Raw genomic sequence first — 21,476 nt, 5'->3', positions numbered from 1 at the left:
GGGGAGTTAGGGTTAGGCACTTGGGGGGAGGTTAGGGTTAGGCACCCCTAAGGAGGGTTAGGGGGTTAGAATAGAATAGTTTAGACTTACCTTTAGACGATCAGGATTTCCAGCGCTGTCGGTCTTCGCTGCCGGGATCTGCCGTTTTGTCGGGCTGCCGCAGCCGGGATTCGAACTGCCGGTCATGCGGCAGCCGGCATTCCATACCGAATGCATCTGTCACTGTGGGCACAACTTCCTTAATATTGAATATAGACTAAAGATGTTGGCAATCTGTTACCAATATGAACTTCTGTCCATAAATGATGCATAAGGAACTTCTTTATTTCCCATACAAGACAAATACGCACAAATCGAGTAGCTTTATGTTCTGCGATAGTTAAGGACCTCAAAACAAATGTGACTGAATACTCACTGCAATCTGGCAGAGTATATCATAAGAACGCCCCCAATCTATATCACATACCCACTTCTTATGTATAGATGATGCATGAGAAAATTAGATGCCATCGGCTTGTCTCTTAAAAAGACTTTCCACAATTTGAAGAGAATTTTCATGGTGCTCCCTTCTTCTCCAATCTCTGTACTTTTTATGGCGTATAGGAGGCGTGTACCATTTTCAGACATACAACCCAGGAATTTCCCTGCTCAGACCCAGGTTTATCACCTCAGCAAAAACCCGGGTTTTTGCTTGAGACCCTCTTTCACACTACACCTGAGATTCGGGAAATTCCAGGGTCAGCGGATATGTTCACACTAAACCTGGGTCTGCCCTGGAATTTGGCGTGGATTTAAAGGGGATACAGATTTTTTTTTTTGTTCACAGTAATAACATAAAGTATAAAAATTAGCACTTTCAGAGTAAATACCACAAAGTTCGTATATGTCCAATGTTTTTTTTAATTGAAATCCAATAAATGTTTACATTACAATATAAGAAAATTATGAATATAGCCTCTAGAAAGTTGCGGTCTATACAAAGACAAAATTTTCACATAAAAAAGTTAAGCAAAAAATAATACATACTTAAATTTGTTTGCTCCCCCAGTCATGTGGTCTGGGTGACTGCAGTTGATGTCATCAGCTGGTGCATGGAACAGCCAATGAGAAGGTTTTCTAAAAACCCAGGTCTAAAAACCTGGGTTGGATGCATTCACACATAGCAAAAACACGGGTTGATGCACGTTCACGACCAAAAAACAAGAGATATGGTAAGAACTTACCTTTGTTATCTCTGTTTCTATGAAGTCCATAGGGTCCACAGTGTTGACCTTGGGGTATAGCTGGATCTGGATCCACGGGCACCACGCAGTTAAAGCTTTTGTTGCTCCCAAGATGCACTGGGTCCATCCTTCTCTATACCTCGCCCCCGAGCCACAGGCACCTCAGTTGGTAAGTAGCCAAGGCCGGAGGGGGGAAAAAAAAAAAAAGAGAGAGAGAAGGAAGACTGGAACACACAAGAACCATACTCACAGAAAGGGAGATGGAAAACCGGTGACACATAGCCCATATGAAGCCAGGTGTGTCAGGGTGGGCGCCCTGTTGACTTCGTAGAAAGAGAGATAACAAAGGTAAGTTCTTACCATATCTCGTTTTCTACTTCAGGGTTCATAGGGGGTCCACAGGGTTGACCTTGGGAATGTCCCAAAGCAGTTCAACTAAGGGCGGGGACGCTCCTGTACTGAAAGGAGAATCCGGCGCCCAAAGGAAGCATCCTGAGAGGTGAAGGTATCAAAGGCATAGAACCTTAGAAAGGTCTGGATGGAAGACCACGTGGCCGCCTTACACAGCTGAACAGCCAAGGCGCCACGGCTAGCAGCCCACGAGGGGACCCACAGAAAGAGTAGAATGAGCCTTAAAAGAGGCCGGAACAGGAAAACCCGCCTGTGCATAAGCCTCACAAATAACCAAACGAAGCCAACGGGCCAAAGTTTGTTTGTCGGCAAGCCAACCCTCTTGTGAAAACCAAAGAGGACGAACAAGGAATCAAGACTTACGAATGGAACTAGTCCGGTCCAAATAAACTTTGAGAGCACGGACCACATCTAAGGAAGCCTCACTAGCCGTGAGATCAGGTGACTGAAATTCCGGCACAACAATTTCCTGATTAATGTGGAACTTAGACACCACTTTAGGTTTAAAACCCGGATGTCTCAAGAGTCACGCCGTCAAAGACAGACGACGCAGATCCTAGTAATGGCAGGGCCCCGGAGACAACAGGTCCCGACGTTAAGACAGAGGGAACGGAGCGTCGATGGAGAGGCTCTGAAGATTGGAGTACCAAGGACGTCTGGGCCAAGCCGGAGCTACCAGCAGAAGCGTGCCGCCGTCCTGCTTGAATTTCCGAAGGACCCGAGGCAGCAGGGATATCGGAGGGAATAGATAGGCCAGCTGAAATGTCCATTTCACTGACAGCGCGTCCACCAGGCTTGCACCTGCATCTCTTGTCCTGGACCCGTGCATGGGGAGCTTGTGATTGTGACGGGAGGCCATGAGGTCCACCTCCGGCAGTTCGCACCTGTCCACGAATAGTTGAAATACCTCTGGGTGAAGCAACCATTTCCCGGGATGCACATCGTGACGGCTGAGGAAGTCCGCCTCCCAATTGTGGACTCCTGGAATGAAGACTGCCGAGATGGCCGGAAGGTGGCACTCCGCCCAAGACAGGATGCGTGACAGCTCCGACATCGCTGCTCGACTGCGAGTGCCCCCTTGATGGTTGATGTATGCCACCGTGGTGGCGTTGTCGGACTGAACTTGCACGGCCCTTCCTTGAAGTGCGTGACCGGACAACTGAAAGGACCTGTACACGGCCCGAAGTTCCAGAATGTTGATAGGAAGAACCGCTTCTTCCGCCGTCCAATGGCCCTGAAGTGAAAGTTGATCAGTCACTGCACCCCATCCCAAGAGACTGGCATCTGTCGTGAGCAGAACCCAGTCCGGGATCCAAAAAGGGCGACCCTTTGAGAGATGTGATGTCTGAAGCCACCAAGCAAGTGACAGGCGTACCTCCGAAGACCACATCAGCATCTGAGTCCTGATCGGTGTGGTAACCTGTTCCATTTGGACAGAATCAGCCCCTGCAGGAGCCTGGAATGAAATTGGGCATACTCCTCCATGTCGAATGCCGACACCATGGACCCCAGAACTCTCATTGCAGTGTGAACTGACAACTGCTCACTCGTAGTTGTAGGGAGGAAGTCTTTTCTAGAGTCAGAAAAATCCTTTGCTGATGAGTCCAGAAGGGCTCACAAATGAACCATCCTTTGTGACTGAATCAGGGAGGACTTCTTTCAGTTTATCAGCCACCGGTGCGCTTGCAGACAAGCAATCGTCAGGTGCAGATGTCGTAGAAGTACCTCCGGAGAGCCTGCCAGCAATAGGAGGTCGTCCAGATACGGCAGAAGCCATACACCCTGGCTGCACAGATGGGCAGCAATGACAGACATAATTTTGGTGAACACCTTTGAAGCAGTGGAAAAGCCAAAGGGCAGAGCCTAAAATTGGAAGTGAAGCTGGCGTATAGCAAACCTCAGATACCGCTGGTGTGAAAGTTCTATAGGAACATGGAGGTAGGCGTCATGGATGTCCAGGGAGACCATATAGTCACCCGGTTCTATAGCCAGAATGATGGAACACAAAGTTTCCATCCTGAATTTGGGCACTCTGAGGAACTTGATCAGCGACTTCAGGTTGAGGATAGGCCGATGAGACCCATTGGGTTTCGGAACCAGAAACAGAAGAGTAGTAACCCGTCCCGCGTTGAGAAAGCGGAACGGGAACAATGACCACTGCTTTCAGCAAGGACTCTATGGCTCCCTGAATCTGCAATGCCTTGGTCTTGTCCTTGTCCTGAGAAAGACTCGTGCAGAAGAACTGTTTAAGGGGAAGGGGGGGGTCTGTGATGAAATTAAAAGGGAGTACCCCTGAGAGACCACTTCTCGTACCCAAGCATCCGTGGTGGTATTGCACCAGCACTGGGCGAATTGAAGAAGTCGGCCTCCCACTCTGGGAACCCCCAGAGAGAGCCCGTCCCATCAGGCTGAAGACTTATCCTCTGGCTTGGAAGCAAGGCGTCTAGTGCTCCAGGCTTGCTTCTTTGGTCTAGGGGCGTCCTTGTTTGACGACTGTCTCGGGAAGGACTGACCCTTGGGTGACATTTTTGAAAAACCCGTCCCACACACACCTGCCAGGGCTGGAGGAGAAGGAAAGTGATAGGTATAGACTGACAGTACAGTAGAAATACAGCAGATACAGTCAGCACTAGCAAAAAGTCACATACAAAGCAGAAAGTAAAAAACAGCCTGCACTTTGTCACTACAATCAACCTCCCAGATTCAGTGTATGGGAGGGCTATAGCGCTGTGTGCACTAACCTTTTGAAGGGGAGAGGTACACAGGGGGATGGACCACACAGCACCGGAGAGATCTGCGCTGTCCAGCCTTGTAAAGATGGCCGCCGAAGACCTCAGAAGAAGAGTGGTCGCAGGAGGAAGCAGCTCAGCGTCGCCAGTACACATGTGAAAATAGGATTTTGGTACTTACCGATAAATCCCTTTCTCCGATTCCACAGGGGACACTGGAGCCTCAGTACAATGGGGTATATAAGTGGGTTAGCCGGGAGCTGGCACCTTTAATGAAAAAACTAGAATGGTGGCTAGCTCCTCCCCCTCTATACCCCCCCAGGTCAGTCTAAACAACTGTGCCCGAGGGGAGCTGGAAAGTAAGGAGAAGGAAACAGAGAAGCCACAGCATTCATATATAAAGAAGGTTAATAAAAGACAAACCAACATTCCAATCAGACAACAGTAACAAACAACTGTCTGAATCTGGAAAAAGTAACAAATGCAGGTAGAGCAGCGCAGGGTGGGTGTCCAGTGTCCCCTGTGGAATCGGAGAAAGGGATTTATCAGTAAGTACCAAAATCCTATTTTCTCCTTCATCCACTAGGGGACACTGGAGCCTCAGTACAATGGGGACGTCCCAGAGCTTACATACCGGGTGGGAGAGCACTGAGAACCCTGCAAAACTGCACGGCCAAGCGGAGGCCGCAAAAGAATCAAAAAACGGTAGAATCTTAGAAACGTGTGCTTGCCGGACCAAGTGGCTGCTCGACAAAGCTGCTTTAAAGAAACCCCACGAGCAGCCGCCCATGAAGGTCCTACCAAGCGCGTAGAATGCGCTGTAATAGAAGCCGGTGGTTGCCTGGAAGCCACCACATAAGCCTGTTTGATAGTCAGACGTATCCATCTGGAAATAGTTTTGTTTAGAAGCCGGCCAACCTGGTTGGGCCAAATAAAACCGAACAAACAAAACATCCGATTTACGGAGCGAAGCAGTCCTGTCGACATAAATCCAGAGCGCTCTGACTACGTCTAAGGATTTAGAAGCTGGAGTCATCCTTAAAACACAGGGACCACAATTGGTTGATTTATATGAAAGGCAGAGACTACTTTTGGAAGAAAGCATTTTTCGTGTGCGTAATTCTGCCCTATCGTCATGGAAAATGAGATAAGGAGGACGGCATGATAAGGCCCCCCAGTTCAGAGACACGCCTTGCTGAGGCGAGTGCCAAAAGGAGAACCACCTTCCAAGTTAAGGACTTTATCTCCACCCTCTGTAGCGGCTCGAAGGTTTCAGACTGGTGAAAAGCCAATACCAAATCTAAGTCCCATGGTGCCGTAGGAGGCTGAAGCCTGACTACTCCTTGGAGAAAAGTCTGGATATCCGGTAATAAGGCTAATTTTCTCTGGAAGAAAATGGATAACACGGATATTTGTACCTTTATGGAGCCCAGACGAAGACCTGCTGTTAAGCCAGCCTGAAGGAAAAAAAGTAGACGTGATACCTTAAAAACTGATGGAGGTGAATTGCGTCTTTCACACCAAGTGACATAAGCTTTCCATATGCGATAGTAATGCTGAGACGTAACCTCCTTACGAGCCCTAATCATGGTAGGAATTACACTTGACGGGATTCCCTTCCGTCTAAGAACGGCCCTTTCAGTAGCCATGCCGTCAAACTAAGCCACCGTAAAACTTGATAAATAAACGGCCCCTGAAGCAGGAGGTCGTCTTGAAGAGGAAGTGGCCACGGCTCGTCTACCAACAGATTCCATATCTGCGAGTACCACACTCTACTGGGCCAATCTGTTGCTACGAATAGCACTCTGACATTCTCGTGTTTGATTCTCTGAAGTAAGCAAGGAATTAGCGGGAAAGGAGGGAACAAGTATACGTAGTGGAACCTCCACGGTGTTGTCAGTGCATCCACTGCTGCTGCCCGTGGGTCTCTGGTCCGGGAACAGTAAATTGGTAATTTGTGATTCAACCTTGATGCCATGAGATCGGCCTGTGGACGACCCCACCTGAGAGTTAGTTGGTGAAATACCTGAGGATTGAGCGACCATTCCCCCGGATGAATACCTTGCCAACTGAGATAATCGGCCTCCCAGTTTTCCACTACTGGAATGAAGATGGCAGAGATTACCACTGCAAATTCCTCTGCCCAAAGCAGGATTCTGCCTACCTCCTTCATGGCGGCTCTGCTTTTGGTGCCGCCCTGTCTGTTGATATAGGTGAACGCTGTGGCATTGTCCCACTGTACTCTGACTGCCTGACTGCAACAGAGGCTGCGCAAGTTGGAGAGCATAAAATATTGCTCTTAACTCTACAATATTTATGGGTAGACCTGCCTCCCTTTGAGTCTAGTGACCCTAAAATTGTCTTCCCTGGGTCACTGCTCCCCACCCTCTTAGACTTGCGTCTGTGGTGAGGAGAATCCAATCCCATACTGCGAACCGTCGTCCTGTCAGCAAGTGCGAGGGATTCAACCACCATATTAGAGATGCTCTCGTCTGGGGAGACAAGAGGACTCGCTGGTGGAGAAATAGGTGGGATCCTGACCACTGGGAAAGAAGGTCCAAATGAAAGGGGCGAGCATGAAATCTCGCATATTGAATTGCCTCGAAAGTCGCCACCATCTTTCCCAGCAGGCGGATACAGAGATGTACTGATACTCTGCGATGCCGCAAAATCAGACGCACCATGCTTTGAATGGAGGAGACCTTGTCCTGGGGCAGAAATACCTTCTGTTCCGCTGTGTCCAATATCATGCCCAGGAACAGCAGACATTGTGTCGGAGTCAAGGAGGATTTTTTGAAATTTAGAATCCACCCGTGTTGCAAGAGTAGATTCTGGGTTAATTGAATGTCTATTAACAATCAAGCTACTGACGGAGCCTTGATCAGTAGATCGTCTAGATATGGGACAATGACTACCCCCTGAATCCGCAGCAGAGCCATCATGACGGCCATGACCTTTGTGAACACTCTTGGTGCCGACGAAAGACCGAAAGTTAGGGCCTGAAATTGCCAATGCGAGTCTAGGACCGTAAATCGAAGAAATGCTTGATGAGGAGACCAGATGGGTATGTGGAGGTAGGCATCTTTTGTGTGTAGGGACACAAGAAACTCATCTTTCTCTAGTCGTGCTATAACAGACTGGAGAGACTCCATTTTGAACTTGAAGGCTCGAAGATAAGAGTTTAGATCCCCGAGATTGAGAACAGGTCTCAGAGCCGTCCGGCTTGGGCACCACAAACAAGCTGGAATAAAAACCCTGACCTCTCTGATGGGTCAGAACTTTCACTACCACCTGGGACAATAGCAGCTTCTGTATTGCTTCTAGAATAAACTCTTTTTTCTGATGCCAGTGGTAAACCGGTTGTGAAAAAATGAGAAGGCGGATCTATTCTGAAGTCCAACTTCAGACCGTGGGTAATGATGTCCCTGACCCAGGCGTCCTGGCAAGACTTGATCCACACTTCCCTGAAGTGTAAAAGACGAGCTCCCACCCTCTGATCCCCCAACTGAGAAGGGAGAGAGTCATGCGGAGGGCTTTGCTGTTGTCTTCCCCTGCTGTGACCCGGATGTAGATGATGTCAAAGTTCTACCACGGCCTCTAGACCATTGGGAGAAAGCCGGAGCTACCCTGGAGCGTCCTCTAAACCTGCCGGGGGGACGAAAGGACCGAAAGGAAGGTCCTGCAGAAGGTAGGCTAGGAGGGGGAGCCTCAGATGGTAGGAAAAGAATTTCTCCGGTAAAAGGAAGAGCTTCTACAGCTCTCTTGGACTCTGCATCTGCGTGCCATTGACGCAGCCAAAGGGCTCTTCTGGCTAATATAGCTAAAGCCGAAGACCTAGCAGAAAGACCACATATGTCCTTAGAAGCTTCCCCAAGGAAAGCGGCTGATTCTGCAATCTGCTCAGCCAGCTGAATGAGATCTTCAGTCTGCGTTCCTGTCCTGAGACCCTCTGCAAGTTGTGTAGCCCAGGCTTCGACAGCTTTATTTACCCAACAGCTAACCAGTGCTGGACGCTGTGATACTCCTGCCGCTGTATAAATGGATTTTAGCGTGTTTTCCAGCTTTCTGTCGGAGGACTCCTTTAAGGAAACAGCCCCCGGAACGGGAAGCACCGTCTTTTTAGAAAGGCGGGATACTGTGGGATCTACAGCTGGGGAAGTTTCGCATAATTTCCTACTATCTGGTGGAAATGGATAATACGATAAAAGTTTCTTAGAGTTTTGAAACCTCTTATCAGGGTGTTTCCTCTGAAGCTGGGAAAGTGACAGCCTGTCTAAATCTCTTACCAAAAATAGACGGTTTAGAAGACACCTCTGAGTCCTCAATGTGTAAAGCCTGGCGTACTGCAGTGATTAATGCATCTACGCCCTGTGATATAGGTTCTGATTCATCAGGAAACTGAACCTCTTCTTGGACCTCGCCCTCCTCTGGTTCCTGCGCTTCCTCGTCATCCGAATCATCCCAATGTAACGGATTCTGGAAAAGTCTCTTATTAGGGACATTATATGACGAGGCAACAGGAGGGGCCTGGGACATAACTTTAGTAAGTCCCTCCACAGATTTGGCTAAAGAACGTGCCCAATCTGGTTCAGGTGATCTGTTTGATCACCTCCCTGTCTCTGCGAGCTGCTTCAAGCTCATCAGACAGTCTTGTCATAACCAAAGTTATTTGATCAGACTATAAAGGCTGGGATGGTATGTCGGCAGCCTGCGGCTGAAACACACACTTGTCACACAGCAGAGAGGAGCTAGATTGTTCTTGTGTGAAATTCTCTGCACATTTTTTGCATGAGAAGGATTTTTGTGCAGCCTTAGCTCCCTTTGAAAGCAATGCTTCAGCCCTCTGTCACACACACACCACACACAGTAGGTGAGAGGACAGATATAGAGACAACACAGTAACCAAGGGGGGCAGAGAGGGAGATTGCTATGCACCCTTAGCAGCTCTATTAATAGAGCTATAAGCCTTTAAAAGAAAACTTTTTACTGGCCTTTTACTCAATTTTGTGCAATCTCCAGGAGCAGCCCTTCTTCTAAAATTTCCACCAGCGTCTACTGCATAAGCGCTGGGGCTGCTGGGAGGCAGGAGCAGAAGCCGGACTTAAGCTCCGCCCCCTCCGCTATGGCGCCTTTACAGCGCTAGCGATGCTGCTCCTGATTAACCGCCTGAATGAAGTCCTGGCTCTCCCGCTAGTCGGGGAGCCAGGACGCACTGACCTTAACACTGCCATGGCCGCCGGCGGCGGGGTTTGAACTGGGGGAAGCGCCGAGCGCCGCATGCAGTGCATCTAGGGCTCCCCGAGAGACTGAGGTCTCTAGCTGGAGACCTCAGCGCGGACCGCAGGGAGTAGCGGTGAGGTCTCCCCGGCAGCTCCAGCGGTGCAGTCAGGCAGGGGCAGTAGGCTGCCTGTCTGTTCCTCAAATGAAGTTCTTGAAGAGTGCTTTCACTGTGCCTCAATGGAGCATAGGTCCAGCTCCCAGGGCACAAATTTTAGACTGACCTGGGGGGGTATAGAGGGGAGGGGCTAGCCACCATTCAAGTTTTTTTTATTAAAGGTGCCAGCTCCTGGCTAACCCACTTCTATACCCCATTGTACTGAGGGGAGGAGCCGCTAAACAGGGAAGGCCCTCTCCCCTAGCTAGTGATTACCCCCCAAACTTGAGGTGCCTGTGGCTCGGGGGCGGGGTATGTAGAAGGATGGACCCAGTGCATCCTGGGAGCAGCAAAGCTTTAACTGCGTGGTGCCCGTGGACCCAGATCCAGCTATACCCCAAGATCAACCCTGTGGACCCCCTATGGAGCCTGAAGTAGAAACCCAGGTTTTTGCTGTATGTCTGAAAGGGGTATTATAACCCCTTGAGGTATGTCTCTAAAAATGCTAATTTTTATATTATGTCATTACTGTGAACAAAAAAAAAAACAAACAAAAAAAAAATATGTATCCCCTTTAAATCCACACCAAATTCCAGGACAGACCCAGGTTTAGTGTGAACGTATCAGACCCTGGAATTTAAGGTGTAGTGTGAAAGGGGGTCTCAAGCAAAGACCTGGGTTTTTGCTGATGTGAAAAACCCGGGTCTGAGCAGGGAAATTCCTGGGTCGTATGTCTGAAGGTATTAGTGACAACACACGACCAGACCTCTTATGATGGCAATTGCACTGTTGAGCCACAAAGCGTTGTAATAATCCATTCACCACCTGTAGAGTGAATTAATCAGACTGACTACATTTAGAAGTGATACACACACACATATACACACACACACATATATATATATATATATATATATATATATATATATACACACACACACATTATATATATATATATATACACACACATACAGTCAGGTGCATAAATATTGGGACATTGACAGAATTTTCATATTTTGGCCTCTATTCACCACCACAATGGCTTTGAAATGAAACAAACAAGATGTGCTTTAACTGCAGACTTTCAGATTTAATTTGAGTGTAATTACATCCAAATCAGGTGAATGGTGTAGGAATTACAACAGTTTCTATATGTACCTCCCACTTTTTAAGGGGCCAAAAGTAATGGGACAAACTAAACAATCCTTAAACTAACTTTCACTTTTTAATACTTTGCTGCAAATCCTTTGCAGGATATTACAGCCTAAAGTCTGGAACGCATAGACATCACCAGATGCTAGGTTTCACCCCTGGTGATCCTCTGCCAGGCCTCTACTGCAAATGTCTTCAGTTCCTGCTTGTTCTTGGGGCATTTTCCCTTCAGTTTTGTCTTCATCAAGTGAAATGCATGCTCAATCGGATTCAGGTCAGGGGATTGACTTGTCCATTGCATAACATTCCACTTTTTAGCCTTAAAAAAACGCTTTGGTTGCTTTTGCAGTATGCTTCGGGTCATTGTCCATCTGCACTGTGAAGAGCCGTCCAATGAGTTCTGAAGCATTTGACTGAATATGAGCATATAATATTGCCCGAAACACTTCAGAATTCATTCTGCTGCTTTGTCAGTCACATCATCAATAAATACAAGGGAACCAGTTCCATTGGCAGCCATACATGCCCACCCCATTACACTACCACCACCATGCTTCACTGATGAGGTAGTATGTTTTGGATCATGAGCAGTTCCTTTCCTTCTCTTCTCATCACTCATCTGTCCATAGGATGTTGTTCCAGAACTGTAATGGCTTTTTTAGATGTTGTTTGGCAAACTCTAATCTGGTCTTCCTGTTTTTGTGACTCACCAATGGTTTACATCTTGTGGTGAACCCTCTATATTCACTCTTGTGAAGTCTTCTCTTGATTGTTGACTTTGACACATATACACCTACCTCGTGGAGAGTGTTCTTGATTTGGCCAACTGTTGTGAAGGGGTTTTTCTTCACCAGGGAAATAATTCTTCTGTCATCCACATCAGTTGTTTTCCGTGGTCTTCCGAGTCTTTTGGTGTTGCTGAGCTCTCCGATGCATTCTTTCTTTTTAAGAATGTTCCAAACAGTTGATTTGGCCACACCTAATGTTTTTGCTATCTCTCTGATGGGTTTGTTTTGATTTTTCAGCCTAATGATGGCTTGCTTCACTGATAGTGACAGCTCTTTGGATCTCATATTGAGAGTCGACATCAACTGATTCCAAATGCAAATGTCACACCTAGAATCAACTCCAGACCTTTTACCTGCTTAATTGATAATGAAATAACGAGGGAATAGCCCACACCTGTCCATGAAATAGCTTTTGAGTTTATAGTCCCATTACTTTTGGCCCCTTAAAAAGTGGGAGGCACATATTGAAACTGTTGTAATTCCTACACCGTTCACCTGATTTGGATGTAATTACCCTCAAATTAAATCTGAAAGTCTGCAGTTAAAGCACATCTTGTTTGTTTAATTTCAAAGCCATTGTGGTGGTGAATAGAGGCCAAAATATGAAAATTCTGCCAATGTCCCAATACTTATGCGTCTGTCTGTATTTATATATATATATATATATATATATATATATATATATATATATATATACACATACATATATATATATACATACACACACACACAAACACATACACACACACATATAGTGGTGCAAAAAAGTATTTGGATAGCCACCGATTGTGCAAGTTGTTGCACTTTAAAGATGAGAGAGGTCTGTAATTTCCATCATAGGTACACTTTAACTGTGAGAGACAGAATCAGAACAAAAAAAACCCGTAAATCACATTGTATGATTTTTAATCAATATATTTGTATATTCTTGCGGAAAAAAAATATTTGGACACCTACTAACCACCAAGAATTCTGGCTTTCACAGACCTGTTATTTCTTCTTTAGGAAGCTCATCTATCCTCCACTCATAACCTGTATTAATGGCACCTGTTTGAACTGGTTAACTGTATAAAAGACACCTGTCCACACCCTCAGTCAGACTGCAACCTCTCCACCATGGCCAAGACCAGAGAGCTGTCAAAGAACACCAGGGACAAAATTGTAGACCTGCACAAGGCTGGGATGAGCTACTCAACAATAGGCAAGCAGCCTGGTGAGAAGAGATTAACTGTTGGCGCAATTATTAAAAAATTGAAGAAATACAAGATCACTGACAATCTCCCTCGACCAGGGGCTCCATGCAAGATCTCACCTCGTGGGGTATCAATGATCTTGAGAACGGTGAGGGATCAGCCCAAAACTACATGGGGGGACCTGGTCAATGACCTCAAGAGAGCTGGGACCACAGTCACAAAGGTTACCATTAGTAACACACTACTTCGTCATGGATTCAAATCCTGCAGCCCACGAAAGGCCCCCCTGCTTAAGCCAGCACAAGTCCAGGCCCGTCTAAAGTTTGCCCGTGACCATCTGGATGATCAAGAGGAGGATTGGGAGAATGTCATGTGGTCAGATGAGACCAAAATAAACTTTTTGGTATAAACTCCACACGCCGTGTTTGGAGGGAGAAAAATGAGTGGCACCCCAAAAACACCATACCCACTGTGAAGCATGGGGGTGGAAACATCATGCTTTGGGGATGCTTTTTCTGCAAAAGGAGACAGGACGACTGATCAGTAATAGGGAGAGGATGAATGGGACATGTATCATGAAATTTTGGGGGAAAACCTCCTTCCCTCAGTAAGAGCATTGAAGATGCAACGTGGATGGGTCTTCCAGCATGACAATGACCCCAAACACACCGCCCGGGCAACTAAGGAGTGGCTCCGTAAGAAGCATTTCAAGGTCCTGCATTGGCCTAGCCAGTCTCCAGACCTCATCCCAATAGAAAATCTGGGGAGGGAGTTGAAAGTCCGTGTTGCCCGGCGACAGCCCCAAAACATGACACATCTAGAGAAGATCTGCATTGAAGAGTGGGCCAAAATACCTGCTGCAGTGGGTGCAAACCTGGTCAAGAACTACAGGAAACATTTGACCTCTCTAATTGCCAACCGAGGTTACTTTACAAAGTACTGAGTTAAACTTTTGATTGTCAAATATTTTTTTCCCGAAAGAATATACAAATAAATTGTTTAAATATCATACAATGATTTCCGGAATTTTTTGTTCCGATTCTGTCTCTCACAGTTAAAGTGCAACTTTCACAATCGGTAGCTGTGTACGTACGCACGCACGTACGCGCACACACACACACACACACACACACACACACAACCAAGGTCAATACAACTACTATCTATTTTCAACACCCAAACAATGTGGAGAATAGATCTCATACCTGTATCGGTCACCGGAATAGGCTCTGCTTTATAAATAATTGGAAAGCTCCGTCTTATATACATTGATCAGCAAAATAAGCTTGGTTTTATACATTTGTCAAAAGATTCTGTTCAGTTTCATATATTGTACTGGTTATTAGATTAGACTAAAGCCGACCATACACTGTGCGATTTCCTAACGTTAAGATGTGTTATAAGATTTCCCTTGAAATTCTCTATAGGATTTGGTCAAATGGTGTACGATTGTACATACGATACCGATGTGTCAGATCTCACAAAATGGAGGGGGGAGTGGCCAGGGATTTTGCAAGACCTCGTACATTGGATCGTTCATCAAGTAAAACAGCATACGATGCGTATCACATCGTACACGATAGGCCGAAATCTTGCCTTTTTCCGTTCTAGGATGCAGATTTACGGCGGCGGATAAGCGCATCGTCATTGTACAAATACCACACACGATTGGTTGTTACGATTGATCTAAATAGGCCATATCGTGCAAAAAAAAAAAAAATTGCACAGTGTATGGGACGATTTACATTAGGATATTACAAACTATCATGGACTCCAGTGACCATAAAGCAGTGTAACAAACATTTCTCTTTTCCAAAAGTACTTCAAGACAGATGCTTTTTTGGGGGGATTGAACAATATGGATGTGGATCAGTTATGTAAAATAATCCGATTACTCGGTGAGTTGTTCAAAGAATCAAATTTGCCGGTAAAAGGTAAAGTTTATCTTTCACTGTGTCCTTTTCATATATTGTCCGAATGAACATCCCCTAAAACCACAACCAATCTGATTGCCAATATCCACGACTTTTCTACTGTCATTTCCAGAGCAGTTGAGAACCATGCTCTTCTTGGTTAGTAAGGCAGAATTGCTACTATCTCCACATGCTCTTCCCAGATTAAATTCAGCTATAATAGGGAGCGGTGGGAGCACATAACCCAGATAAAACACCAACCTTCATGAGAGTGTTTTTGCCCTGCATACCTTGAAGACAATATCTGGACTTCTTTGTAGGTGTGTTGCCACCAGGTATATCGCTGAGAAACCAAAACCATTTACTTTGGCCTGGAATTCCTGTGTATTCAGTTCCCATTTTCTCGGCAGGACCTGCTTTCTGCTGAGACAGTCTGCTGTAATATTTTCTTTGCCTGGCACATGGAATGCCGATTGGGCATTCATTGCTCATTTCTCGCAGGTTCAAAGAGAGCACTCTCTCTTGGGGGTCCAACATTCTTGTACTACATGCTATAACAAATATCCTCCTCATTCTAAACCTAATTAACTTGCGTCTGCTGTTACTATCAGGTACTAGGGCTGTGATAGGGTGCAGGGTTGACCTGTTATCCAATTTTCTTCCACCCAAGCAGAGACACCTTTGGGGATTGTTCAAACTGTACCTGTTAGTATAGAGGCAGTCTTCCTCGACTGTACTTTAACATAATCCATTGTAGGTTTCTAATTTGCTATATTGCCCATGGAACTAGGTCTATAGTTGAGGATATCATACCCAGGAGGTGAAACTCTGTGTGTTGCGTGATATAGTCACAGACTTGTACAAACATGGATAACTCCTGGATCTTTTTGCATTTACAAGAGTATAACTGCATTATGTAAAGGTATCTACTTACACACCTAAAAAGTATCTGCCATACTGGTTGTAGTTGGTTCTTTTTCCAATGATTCAGTCATGGAATTGGAGAAATTCTATCATCTGGTGTAGTCTGTTTTGTACTATTTTCAGTCCATATTGAGGTATAGCTAGACCGATATTTCTTATTTCCTTAAAGGAGTCATGAGGGTCACAAGAACCTGGAAGTGTTTGCCTAGGGCACAGAAATGTAGGTTCTGACACGGAGTCCGGTTTACTTCCAAATTGTAATGTGTGCTCCTGTTAAAGTTGCTAATCTACGCCTCTGCAGACCAAGAATGCAACCACAATGCTCTTCTTGCCACTATACCAGTAGTCATAGTTCTCACCAAGAATGTTACTATATCCAGAGAGGCCGCACATAAATATTCCACCGCTTTATTGCATTAGTAGTAAATTAACAAATATTGTTTTGAATTTCTCTCCGCTAAATTTGTGCATATAGATAAACTCCATGGCAATAAAGCCCTGGAAACGGAAGCCACAGCCATACAAAATTTTAAACACACTTGTAGGGACATGCAAAGATACACAAAAATAGAAACTGCTCCTCATTCACAGGATACGGGCTTTCAATTCTAGCAAGACTGCCCTTGCAGTTATCAAATTCTGACTCTCTAATCACAATTCCTTTCATAATCTTGTATACTGGAAAGACTCTGCCTTTCCTTGATCCTTCCTCAAACAAGTCATACTCATCATTCTGCTCCGAACTTCCTTACTTGTGGAGAGTATGCTGGAAACATAAGTCTGTGGAGACTTATGTTTCCAGCATACTCTCCACAAGTTCTATATTAACTATCCTCGTATATGCATGAATTTCTCCCAATTCTTTACTAGAGAAATCCTCAAACTCTTCTTTTAAATCATATCCAGAAGATACTGCACCATACTCACACAAGGCTCACCTGGGTTCCAGATCTTTAGACCCCTGCAGAGCTAAGAATTCCTCCTTAGAAATAAGTAATTTCTTCATCCATAAATTCCTGAAGTCTGTTAAAAACAGGCGCAGGCTCCTGAACACAAACATCATAGAATACCTCAGCTTGAATCCCAGTAGTTTTATCACAGGCTGCTCTACTTATTGGCTGTTTTTTCTTAAATACTTTTTAGTACCCACTGTTGCTGGAGGCACAGTGCAGATTTAAAGGTTTGTCAGGATTAAACATCCTTACTAATAACAAACATATAAAGCACCCAACTAACGAGGACTTACCTCGTTGGGGCACTGACTGGCTTTTGGTGGTGGTGAGAGAGGGGGGACTGCATCTTTGCTGTAACCACAGAAAGCAGTCATAGACATGCTTAGTACAAATGGAGGGCAGACCCTTTCCTCTGTGCGCACCACCATTTCAAGATCATTTGACAGGAGCATATGTAGTCTGCCCAGCAAGGCATCCTGGTATGGCCATGTCACAGGTCCCTTCCAGTCTGTGGCTGCAGTACACTGTACTTGGTATGAGGACTGCATCCGGCTCAAATTCCCCGCTGACCAGGCTGCTGGACCTCATCTGGTTGTCTGATTTCTAACCACAGTGCTCTGTCAGGCTTCTGAGGCTGCCTGTCTGTGAATCCTCCAGCCGCAGATCCTGCCAAGCCTGACAGCAGCAGTGCAGACCTAGGTGGGCTGCTCCAGCAAGCTGCACGTGTCGCACACCAAGCCTTCCCCGGGGTGCCACCCCAACCACAGATTATGAGGTAAATCCTAGGATTTAGAAGAAGAGGAGCTAGGTTATACGCACCATGTAGGCGGTTGCTTGGAAAAAAAACTTCCTGGCTAAACCTAGGAGGAACTAATCCAAAGTAATGGCTGCCATGGAGGAACAAAGAAGAAAAAAATATATTTGAGCTGCAAGGGAAATTTTTTTTAATTGTACCTAGCCCAATTCTAAACACAATCTATAGAACTGGTCGTCAGGAGTGTGTTAATAGAGACAGATGGGTGGATTCTGCTATCAGGGGCCAAAGACTGTTGATCAGGAGCTGCACAAACTGAAGTTGTCCTGCCTCCTCAATTTACAGATGCTGAGTGACTGGATTGTCCAAGCGCTGCACATATATGAATGGGGGGCAGGGGGGGTTCCTTGTGTGGGTGCAGATGTATCTGGAATCTTATAATATGTTTGTATGTAGAAAAAGAATAGATATGGTAAGAACTTACCCTAGTTATCTCTATTTCTACAAGGTCCATAGGGTCCACAGGTAACCTTGGTGATGCAGGGTCATCTGGGCCCCACGCAGTTAAAATTCTTTTCCCAGGATGCACCGGGGCCTTCCCCTATACCCCGCCCCCAGGCCAGGAGCTCCTCAGTTATGTAACAAGCCATTGTAAGCTTGCGAGCAGGGCCTTCCTACCTATATATCTGTCTGTTATTACCCTGTTTTGTTCTATTAATGTTTACAATTGTAAAGCGCAACGGAATATGCTGTGCTATATAAGAAACGGTTAATAAATAAATAAATAAATAAGCCAGAGGAGGAGAGAGAGGGAAGGAATCTGGAACACTCAAAAATTACATTCTCACACAGAAGGAGACGGAAAAACCGGTGACCAGAGCGAAGCCCATGTGAAGCACAGGTGTGTCAAGGCGGGCGCCCTGTAGAAAGAGAGATAACGAGGGTAAGTTCTTACCATCTCTCTTATTTTCGACTTCGGGTTCCATAGAAGGTCCACAGGTAACCTTGGGGATTTCCCAAAGCAGTTATCCACAGGGGTGGGGGACACTCCTGTACATAAAAGGAGAATCCAACACCCGAGGGGAGCATCCTGAGTGGCAAACTAGAGGTCTGAATAACAAACCATGTGGCCATCCTCCCAAGCTGTATGGCTTAAACGTAGCTTAACTGGCCATTCTCTCTTGTGCAAACTAACAAAGAATAAACAAGGAGTCTGTATTTCAGAGAGAGAACTGATACGATCCCCATGAATCCTGGGGGTACGTCCTAAAACAATTGAGTCTGTCACAATAATTTCTGCATTGAAGTGAAAAATTAAAGACTACCTTAGAAAGGAACCCAGGGCAAGTTTACAACACTGCCCTGTCCCTGCGGTCAGTAAACCATTTGAAATCCACTAATCCTGTGGTTCAAATGGAGAGCCCTAAAGGACCCTAATGATCCTGGACACATGAGGTCCACCTCTGGCAGACCACACCTGTCCACTAGGAGCTGAAACACTACCAGGTGAAGAGACTAATCACCTGAGTGTATGTTCTGATGGCTGAAGATTCTGTCTAACCATTCAGCCTCCTAGTATGAACTTCACCCAAATACCCTGGTGGATGATCCTATGTCAGACTGCAAGACACCTCTGTTGTGGCGTTGTCCGACTAGGACTTCATAGAAACCTCCGTGAAGTATCAGCCTCTTAAGTCTTTATACAAAAAATATGAGGAGGAAACCATCTTTATGGAAAGAAAGGGCATTCCCCAGAGAGACTACCTCTCTCACCCAGGCATGCATGGTAGCCCTGGGTGAACTGAAAAGGTCTAGTATTAGATGGCCTGGGCAAGGTCTGAGGCCTGGCTCTGTCCGAAAGTTTCTAACAGACGGAATCCAAGTCCCTGAAGTGGTTGGAGCTGAAAGCAAACAAGCTGTTCTGGCTGTAGCCAAGTTACTGACAATTTTGTTTAACTCAGAGCCAAACAAGAGCTTCCCATCATAAGGTAAACCCTCCAATCCCTTCTTGGATTCAGCATCCGTTGTACAAGAACGGAGCCACAGGGATCGTCGAGCTGCTATGGCTGCTGTAGAAACCCTGACCTGTAGCATACCAATGTCTAAGGCTGCCTTATTTATATAATTTAGTGGAAGCTCGAAGATTTCCCACTAAATCCAGCTGTTCCCTGGTAGCATTAGAGGCTAAGGATTCTTCCAGACTGTTAGCCCAAACCTGCATGGCTCGAGCCACCCAGCAAATAGCCATAGCTGGTCTGCACTCAGCCCCCGAAAGGGAATAGGCAGATTTAAGGCAGCTCTCTATTCTCTTATCTGTAAGAGCCTGTAGAGACGACATGGAAGGCAACAGAAGAGAAGCAAGAAGTGTGTAATATGCGAATCTACAAAATCGGTGGAGTTACCCATTTGCTGACAATTATTTCTCCAAATGGGAAAGTTGAGGCCAGATACCTCTGCGGCTGATAACGCTTCCCTGGCATCTTCCACGCATTCTCTAAGTGATTCACTAGTTGATAAGACAACGGGAATACATGGTTAACCGTCTTTTCTCTATTTCTACGAAGTCCATAGGGTTCCACAGGATACCTTGGGGTATAGGTGATGACGTCAGGCATCGGGCGCCATAGAGTTAAGTTTTCAGCCTCCCAGGATGCACTGGGGTCCCCCTCCTATACCCCGCCCCCGAGCCAAGGCATCTCAGTTACGTACCAAGCCATAGGCCGAAGGAGGAGAAGGAAGAGAGAGAAAAAAAGATCTGGACACACACAAGAATCACATTCTCACTAGAGGGAGACGAAAAACCGGTGACCAGAGTAAAGCTCATCTGCAGCACAGGTGCGACAGGGCGGGAGTCCTGTGGAACCCTATGGACTTCGTAGAAATAGAGATAACAAAGGTAAGTTCTTACTATCTCTCATATTTTCTACATCAGGGTCCATAGGGTATCCACAGGATACCTTGGGGATGTCCCAAAGCAGCATCCTTCAAGGGTGGGGACGCTCCTGTGCTGAAAGGAGAATCCGCCGCCCGAAGGAAGCATCCTGAGAGGCAAAGGTGTCAAAAGCATAATACCTCACAAAGGTATGGACAGAGGACCACGTGGCAGCCTTGCAGATCTGGACTGCAGAGGCACCACGTCGAGCTGCCCACGAAAGACCCACAGAGCTAGTGGAATGAGCCCTCACAGAGGAAGGAACCGGAAAGCCTTCATGAAGATAAGCTTTTGAAATGGCCATACGAATCCAGCCTGACAAAGTCTGCTTTGAAGCAGGCCAACCCTTTTTACGGAAGCCATAGGGGACAAACAAGGCCTCCGACTTCCTAAACGAAGAAGTGCGGTCAACATAAGTCCTTAAGGCCCGCACAATGTCCAAAGTGGCCTCACCCACCGAAAGGTCAGGTGAGTTAAAAGCCAGCACCACGATTTCCTCGTTGATATGAAAACGAGAAACATCTTTGGGAAGAAATTTAGGACGAGTGCGCAGCACTGCCCTGTTCCCATGAAAAATCAGGAAAGGGAGTCTACAGGATAGAGTCCCTAAATCCAAAACATGTCTGGCCGAAGCGATGGCCAGAAGGAAAATTGTTTTAGCTGTCAGCCATTTAAGATCCACTGAGCCCAGTGGTTCAAACGGCGGTCCCTGGAGAGCCCTCAGGACCACAGCTAAATCCCAAGGCACCACAAGTGGAATAAATGGCGGCTGAATTCGAAGAACACCTTGCATAAAGGTGCGCACATCAGGGATTGTAGCAATCCTACGATGGAACCAGACGGACAGGGCAGACACCTGCACCTTCAGAGAAGCAAGGCGAAGCCCATGGTCTAGTCCCGCCTGTAGAAAAGCCAACACTCTAGACATACGGAAATCCCGAGGTGCATAACCTCTCGGCCGACACCACTGGAAGAACGTATGCCACACACGATGATATATTCTTGCAGAAGGAGGCTTCCGAGCTCTTAGCATAGTTCGTACTACAGAGCTGGAAAACCCCCTGGACCTTAACATGGCTGTCTCAACAGCCACGCCGTCAAAGACAGCCGAGTCAGGTCCGGGTGAAGAC

At 46.3% G+C, this 21,476-nt stretch overlaps 1 protein-coding gene and 1 pseudogene across 3 annotated transcripts in view; both read right to left on the bottom strand.

Moving 5' to 3' along the window:
* The window catches only part of LOC148442607 (mitogen-activated protein kinase 14), a 138,602-nt gene that overhangs the window by 81,881 nt on the left and 35,245 nt on the right, over window positions 1-21,476 (bottom strand). The window lies entirely within an intron of this gene.
* On the bottom strand, window positions 5,497-7,113 carry LOC148442608 (uncharacterized; annotated as a pseudogene).

Source organism: Taudactylus pleione, unplaced genomic scaffold (assembly GCF_031769625.1).
Source record: "Taudactylus pleione unplaced genomic scaffold, aTauple2 ptg001437l, whole genome shotgun sequence".
NCBI lineage: Eukaryota > Metazoa > Chordata > Amphibia > Anura > Myobatrachidae > Taudactylus > Taudactylus pleione.
Note: the sequence above shows the minus strand (reverse complement) of the source record. Positions and strands in the feature narration are given on the sequence as shown.